General features: G+C 43.2%; 1 pseudogene; it reads left to right on the plus strand.

Moving 5' to 3' along the window:
- Positions 1–2275: 2275 nt before the first annotated feature.
- LOC123394704 lies at positions 2276–2467 on the plus strand (annotated as a pseudogene).
- The last annotated feature ends 5962 nt before the right edge of the window (positions 2468–8429 follow it).

Here is an 8429-nt window from a genome sequence, read left to right on the forward strand (position 1 = left end):
TCCACAAATCTAAGTTTTCACTCTCTGTTGCCATGCCCACCTTCTCTCCAGCTGAATTGAACTTATCTGTAGCTCAACTCTTAAACCATAAATCCCTTTTTCTAGGAAATCTCTCTTGACTTCTCTCATACTGCTTTGGGAAATAGTGAACCCTACAACTCTGCCACCCTAATTAAGAGAAAGGTTGAAGTTAGAACATAGTTTCCCAAAGTATGTTTCTTGGGATATCAATTCCATGAGACATTGTATCAGTCAAGGTCATATCAGGAAACAAATGATACATTCAAATTGGGCACTTTGAGGGCCTTTTAACAATGGGCTATTTACAAACATGAGGACAGAGTATAGGGAAGCCACAGAAGGTAATGCAGGTCCCTACATCCAGTAATATCAAGGAGCTGGAACCATCCCTAAGCCCCAAGAGGAAAGAAGATAGAGGAAGGAATGGTTTACTGAACCCAAAATCAAGAAGAAAAAAATCACAGTGAGAAGGCTCCAGAGCAGGGATGTCTGTCCATAGACACAGCCAACATAAGTGATCCAGCAGAGTGGGGCCCAGGGAAGGACTACCCTACCCAGGTTTCCTTCCTCACTCTTTTCGCCTATGAATAGGCCTCCCTGGCCAAACCAACTCAGAAGTTAAAGGGTGTATTAGTCAGGGTTTTCCAGAAAAAGAGAACCTATATTGGGTGAGGGGAGAGAAATTCATTTTTTTTAAGATCTTATTTATTTGTTTGACAGAGAGAGATCACAAGTAGGCAGACAGGCAGGCAGAGAGAGAGGAAGGGAAGCAGGCTCCCCAGTTAGCAGAGAGCCCGATGTGGGGCTCGATCCCAGGACCCCGGGATCCTGAACTGAGCTGAAGGCAGAGGCTTTAACCCACCGAGCCACCCAGGTGCACCGAGAGAAATTAATTTTAAGAAATTGACTCATGCAATTGGGGTGGTTAAATACTGCAACCTTGAGCTAGAACTTCTTTGGGAAACCTCAGGTTTTGCCCTTCGGGCCTTCAACTGATTGGATGAGGCGAATCATTAAGGGGAGTGATCTGCTTTACTTCAAGTATACTGATTATACATGTCATACCTTCACAGCAACACCTAGACTTGTGTTTAATTAAAGAAGTGGATCATATAGCCCAGCCGCAGCTGATGCTTCAACTAAGCACGACAGAGGTCCAGAAGGACCTGTTGATGTAGTTTCCACAGGCTGGCCTCCCTCACGGACACACAGCAGAACACAGAAAGTCTCAAGGAGGATGGAGCTGGAGGAGCAGAGAGTAAAAAGAAGCTCTCCAGCACAGTTTGGGTTTGTTTTGTTTAAGATTTTATTTATTTATTTAATTGACAGAGAGAGAGACAGGGAACACAAGCAGGGGGAGTGGGAGACGGAAAAGCAGGCTCCCCGCTGAGCAGGGAGCTCGATGCGGGGCTCCATCCCAGGACCCTGGGATCACGACCTGAGCCCAAGGCAGAGGCATAACACCCGAGCCACCCAGGCGCCCCTGTCTAGCACAGTTTAAATTAGCTGTGCTGTGAGCACAAGTATTCTGCGGTAAAATAAATTTGAGAAACACTGAGTCTAACAAAGTTAATCCAATTATTTTCCTATTAAAATGATGAGGGGAGGCATTCTGAACAGGAGAGGTAGGACAGTCAAAGGCTCAGGGGTTAAGAGGAGGGTATACATGTGCACTCCGAGTGGGAGCTGTAAATGAGCTTGTGGACCAGAAGCAGGATGTCCAGGCAGAGGGGCCATTAAGTGGAGGTGCTTACAGGCAGAGGACTTTAGAGTACATAATTAGGAGGTTTAATTTAATTCAAGGGGTAATTTAAAGTTATTCTGGGCTTCTTAGAATGGGAGTCACCTAAACTAAATAAAAGCTGAGGAAAGTATTCATGTTGCTATGTGTAGGATGCATTAGAAAAAGACAAGAAACTGAGAAGCCAGAAAGAAAGCAGATGATGCACTGTGGATCCAAGATGGCCACTGATTATTATGGGATTATGGTGGGAGTGAAAAGGAAGCAGGAGAGTCAGGAAAGTTTCCAAAGGAAAAAATATATAGGGGCAGGCTCGAAGTAGAAAGTAAAAGAAGGATATAATTCTAAAGTTGGAAAACAATTACAATGTTATTTCATCATAATTAAAGATCTAGGGAAAATGCCAGGCTTACTTGTTGGAGCATAAGGGAGTCCATGAATTCTGTTTTGAGGCCTCTTTGAACTGAGTAGACACTAGGAGCAGAGCTCACCTCCCCCAACTGAAAAAAATTTATGGACAAGAGGTTATTGAAATTAGATGGCTGCAGCCATGTCCAAGGACTACTGCAAGGATCTGATCCTTTTATGAATCTCCTGAGACAGAAATGTGTGGAGATGGCAGCTAGTGGACGAAAGGACAATACTGGAATGGTGGTATCATGAGGAAATAGTATCATCGTGTTACAAGCCTTGGCAGGAGTATAAACAATTTCCATGTTCACCAGAGAAATCAACTGCTTCTACGTGCTCCTTTCCACAGCAACTATTTTACTAAATATAAAAATTGGGTTGTGTACATTTCCATATTAAACATTTTTGTTAAATAAGCTTTTGTAATGTCAAAAAAAAAAAAAAAAAAGCTCAAGGATACTCATACAGTCCACCCAACTCCAATCAGCAAACAGTTCTTTCATGCCACGCAAAAATTAGAAATTGTTGGGGCGCCTGGGTGGCTCAGTGGGTTAAAGCCTCTGCCTTCGGCTCAGGTCATGATCCCAGGGTTCTGGGATCGAGCCCCGCATAGGGCTTTCTGCTCAGCAGGGAGCCTGTTTCCTCCTCTCTCTCTGCCTGCCTCTCAGCCTACTTGTGATCTCTGTCTGTCAAATAAATAAAATCTTTAAAAAAAAAAAATTAGAAGTTGTTTTATGTGAGAGGTTGAAATGACCCACCGTGCCACCGGAGAGCCACTTCTTATAGTAACAGAATAACTGGAAATGAAATTACAGAAGCTTCTTGAGGAAAAAGCTCAGAAAAGAATAAGCTCATAATGGGAAATAATGAGTGTAACTGAAGAAAACCAAGGAAGGATGTGTTAATAGATGCAATAAGACAGTGTCTTTCATTACTGCAATTGATAAGGGGCTCCACACTTCAGCAGGCAAAGAATCAGGAACCGTGGAAGAAATGCAATGTGTATATTTTTTTCACAAAGTATTAATCTCCCATCCTGGCAACTGAAAATACATAAAGCTGTGTCCTATTCTCCATCACAGCACCCAGTGACGACACAGGTAAAGCCTCATGCTCTCCAACCACTCACCCTGCCACAGTAAACAAGAAGACCCTGTGAAGAAGGTTCTAACCCAAACCATGGCCCAAAGGAATGGACACTGGTCTTCGAGTTGGATGATTTAGACCTTGACTCTGCCACTTTACTCTAGAAAACCATTTCACCTTTCTTTTTTTTTTTTTTTAAGATTTTATTTATTTATTTGAGGAGGAAGCAGGCTCCCCGCTGAGGACCCTGGGATCACGACCTGAGCTGAAGGCAGAGGCTTTAACCCACTGAGCCACCCAGGCACCCCCATTTCACCTTTCTTAACCTGTTTCTTCACCTTTAGAATGGTGATAGCTTATGTTCGAGTGATAACATGATCAATGAAATAATGTAAATTTAAAAAGTTTATGGAATGAAAATTAAAATCTAATCTATGGTATTATTATTACCCATTGGGGTCCTTTTACTATGAGCAGTCACTCCAACCTCCATTGGCCCCACCTGGGGTACAAAGGGACATCTGGAGCTCTAGACTTGGGCGCACTGCAAGTCATGGCAAGGTTCCATCCACAAATGGATTTGCTAGGGTCCCCAGTGAGTGGGAGAAAAGCACCTATGGCCCAGAACTTGGTCTCCTCCCTTAGTCCCATCTGGTTGCCATGGAAACCCTTAGTCACACTCTCAAGGATTCATTTAACCTGCCATTTTGAGTGCAACAGAGACAGAAAACTTGGCTTTAATCTAGTCAGAATTAAATACTTTCATTAATTGCTTTTACAGAATTTTTCTGCCATTTAATAAAGAAGAAAGTAAACTGTAGTAATTTTCCCAAAATGTCAGTGAATGAGAACACATGGGTAACTTCTCCTCTCTCAGAATGGCTTGATCTTACTGATAAAATACCATCTCTCCTGAGTAAGAAGTTACCGTTTTCCCAGAGGATGTGTCAGAAAATCTGAAAATGCCAGCTGCAATGACAGTTCACTTTACAGAGGGCTCGAGACTAAGACGGAATCATTACCTGGGTCCTCTGCCACATCAGTCAATAAAGATCAGGAGGGATCTAAGACCCAGAAGTAACCGATGAAATCTGAAGCAGTGTGGTCAGCAAACCATGTTAGCAATTCCAAGGGTTCTACGAAACTGAGAGTGTACGCTTCAAAGACACTGAATGTGTTAACAACACGACAGATAGCTCACATTTACTGAGCTCTATATGCTCTATATGCCTATATACCATGCTATGCTCCCTCCCACCAGCTCACTGAATCCGCACAAAAATCCTCTAAAGTTAAATACCATTACTGCTTCTATTCTCTAAAGGAGGAACCAGAGGTTAAGGGAGTTAAGCAAATAGTGTAAGCCCATAAAGAGATTAAGGAATAAAGCTACCATACCAGAATGTGTAGGTATAGTAAGAATCCCAAGGTCCAAGCTGCTTGTGCATAAATTCAGATGGACTATCATCAGCATCTCAATGTTTTCCATTTAACTCTTTCTACACACACAGACCCTCCAAAAAAATCCTCCCACCCCAAAATATTCCTGAAAGTCTTAAAGGATGCCTCTCCTGGGCCCAAGCATGGACCAGCTTGTCAGCCACAGACAGTACCCAGCATCTTCATGGTCCTTTCTCTTCCAGTTCACACCATCAACATCCTTGCTAATGCGGCCACTAGGGGAAGCCTCAATGCTCACACAGCTGATGGAACGGATGGAACAGCTCTTGGAACATCCCTGATCATATGTCCCTGTGGTCCCAGAATTGCCAATTTTGAAAATGTCGGAGCAGCCCTGGGTGCCATGGAGAAGTAACAACTGTGGCTCTCAACCTTCCACAGTGATGCCCGTTGTCACCTGGATTCCAAAGCCCCTCATTCAGTATCTGCTTCTCCCCTTCCTCGTGAGAGTTCAAAATTTGGCCCTCCTTTCCTGGTTTTTCCCAGTGCCAATTCCTTTGCCTCAGGCACAAAAGCAAGTAACAGGGCATACCATCAAAGTCAATTTATGCTAGGGTGTTTTGCAGAACACCTTTCATAATCCAAACTCCTATAATTCAAGAGTAACTTTTTCGTTAAGACTGACAACAGTATCATGTAGCCGTGTTTATCAGCTACCATAGCAATAGCATAAATAGTTTCCTATTCACTCAGTCCACCAGCCTTAAACATATGTGATTACTGATTTTTGGAAGAGGTTCATACTATTTTAACTTTCGTCCGAGAAATGAGACTTCGTATGCATATTTGTATCACATTATTTCATATTTATATAATCCAAATTCACACAAGGCTATGTTAATATATGGACATTTCAGCCCCTCCCAACTCCCCACCACCACCCCGACTTCCGCCCCATTCCCAAAGGAGGAGAAATCTTAACTTGAGAGTTAAGTGCCAAGTCTTTCCTCTGGTGTGTGGAATGTGGATACTGAAATGATTCTCAGAGAATTAAAAACAGATTACCCACTGCAGAGGCCCAAATGTAGCACGGAGGGCCAGCTGCAGGGACTGCTGCCTTTGAGGAAGGTCTCACTGTGCAAGAAAAGTACCGGGCTGGAGCAGAGGAAGTGAATGAGAGGCTATCACAGTGGCGAGAGGAGAGGTTTTTATTTATTTTTTTATTTTTTTAAAGACCTTATTTTATTTATTTATTTGACAGAGACAGAGATCACAAGTAGGCAGAGAGGCAGGCAGAGAGACAGGAGGAAGCAAGCTCCCTGCTGAGCAGAGAGCCTGATGCGGGCCTCGATCCCAGGATCCTGAGACCATGACCTGAGCCGAAGGCAGAGGCTTTAACCCACTGAGCCACCCAGGCGCCCCGAGAGGAGAGTTTAGAAGAGAGGGAAAAACCGAGATTTTTTGCTATATACTTGAGCAGGGACATACAGCCAACAGAAAGAAGAGCCATGCATTTTGGTTTCAGGGAAGAGTTTTCAAAGACTAAGGAGAAAATAAGAAGAGAACATTTTCTATTTTTTATAAGCCACTTCCAGAAACAGAGTTCTTAGGAATGCTGTAGCAGAGCATACTAGAAAGACTGAGAACAATAAAGATGACTAAGGAAGATGCTTTTTAAGTTTTGTTGGCACGAAGAATGTACTCTCCTGTTGGCATTTTTTTTTCCAAGAGACTGAGTACAGATGAATTACTGTCAATTATGCTTTTCTGCCACGATGCTGTTTTTTTTAAAAGAGACACTGCTCAGACACTGAGCCATATGGAGTCCCAACTGTATTCAGGTTAATACAAAGTTATAAAGAACTTCCTCTCTTTTCAGGGAAAAGAAAATGGCCTTCAGGCATTATCACACATACAAATAGATACCAGGTAAGGTCACCAACCCCTGAATCTTAGTTTGATCTTAACTGGGACATATGCCACAAATGCTTAGTGCTACCTATAATCAGAACTATCCTCTTTCACTTCAGTGGGTATGTTTAAAATACTTAGACCCATTCAAATACTCTGGATTTTTCCCAGCAAATGCTGGCAAGAGATTTGTGCTTTCTGGGTAGTTTTAGATATGTATATCTTCATATTCTTTTTTTCTTTTATTCTCCTCTTCAGGTCACAGAGTCAAATTTTATAGATCCTAATCCATTCTACTGATAAATCTAACCCATCTTTCCCATTTAAAATAGGATAAAAATGGGCACCTGGCTCAGTCAGTCCGATTCTTGGTTTCAGCTCAGGTCATGATCTCAAGGTAGTGGGATCGAGCTCTGCATCAGGCTCCACACTCAGCATGGAATCTGCTTGAGATGCTCTCTCTCCCTCTCTATCCCTCCCCCGAATTGTGCTGTCTCTGTCTCTCTCTCTCTCTCTCTGTCTGTCTCTCAAATTTTATTTATTTATTTCACATAGAGAGAGAGCAGAAGCAGGCAGAGCAGCAGGCAGAGGGAGAAGGAGAAGCAGGCCCCCTGCTGAACAGGGAGCCCGATATGAGGCTTGATCCCAGGATTCTGGGATCCTGACCAGAGCCAAAGGCAGAGACCCAACTGACTGAGCCACCCAGGTGCCCCTCAAATAAATAAAAATTTTAAAAAATAAATAAAGGCAAAATAAAATGGGATAAAAACCATCTCATATTGATGAGACCCATCTCATATTCGCTATTGAATAAAAATCATCTCAAATTAACTACCCTTCTAAGTTAACTTTTGCTGTGTAACCAACCACTCCAGAACCCAGTGGTTTAAAACAACCGCCATTTATTTAGCTCATCATCTGGTTGGTTGGTTGGTTGGTTGGTTGGTTGGTTGTTCTGACTGGGGCTAGTTCAGCCAATCCCTGCTGGCCTTCTGCATGCATCTTGACTCAGCTGGCAGACAGCTGGTGGCTTGATGATCTAAGGTGGTCTCACTCATATGTTTGGCAGGTGGCAGGCTAGAAGGACAGGGCCGCATGTCTTTCATCATCCAGCAAGACTGCCTGGGTTCCTTCACATAGTGGGTCGCAGGGTCCCAAGACAAACAAAAGCAAAAGCCGCAAGGCCTCCTGCTGCATAGGTTTGGAATTCACTTGATGTCACTTCTACCACTGTCCATGGGCCAAAGCAAATCCCAAGGCCAGCCTTGATTTCAAGGGTAGAGAAATAGACTCCATATGCTGATGAGAGAAGCTGAAAACTATTGAGGCCATTTTTCTGCAATCTGTTCTATTATTAACATATATGAATCCACTGCCTGCTAACCCAGAGAAAGATACTCATAACTGAAAATTCATGCACTCCTCTTGCCATTTACTAGAAAGGAACTTAGGCAAGAACCATATACTTGCTGCTCCTGAACTGGGAGCTGTATTTTGGCAAAGCTCGTACCAACACTACTAAGAGGTAACCACTTACATGGTATGTGTGTTTGGTAGTAGAAGTCCTATCTATCTGCTAGGTTCCATTAGAGCCACTAGTATTGCTGCATTGCCTCCAGGGAGAATGTCCCCTTTATTTATCTTCATTGGCTAGCTAATCAAGAGGAAAGACTGGCCCTTAGGACAGGACTCTGCCATAACAGAGTAGGACATGATATATACAGATGAGATATCTCAAGAAAGCTGAATCCAGGGACTGGAGAAAGAGACAGCCATCATCCCCCAGAAAAGAATGGTAGTGGGGTTGAGAGGGAATGGGGTCTGCACTGGTTACAGAATAACAGAACGTCCTGGAAAT

Source organism: Mustela putorius, unplaced genomic scaffold (genome assembly GCF_011764305.1).
Source record: "Mustela putorius furo isolate JIRA1106 unplaced genomic scaffold, ASM1176430v1.1 tig00003836_pilon_pilon_pilon, whole genome shotgun sequence".
NCBI lineage: Eukaryota > Metazoa > Chordata > Mammalia > Carnivora > Mustelidae > Mustela > Mustela putorius.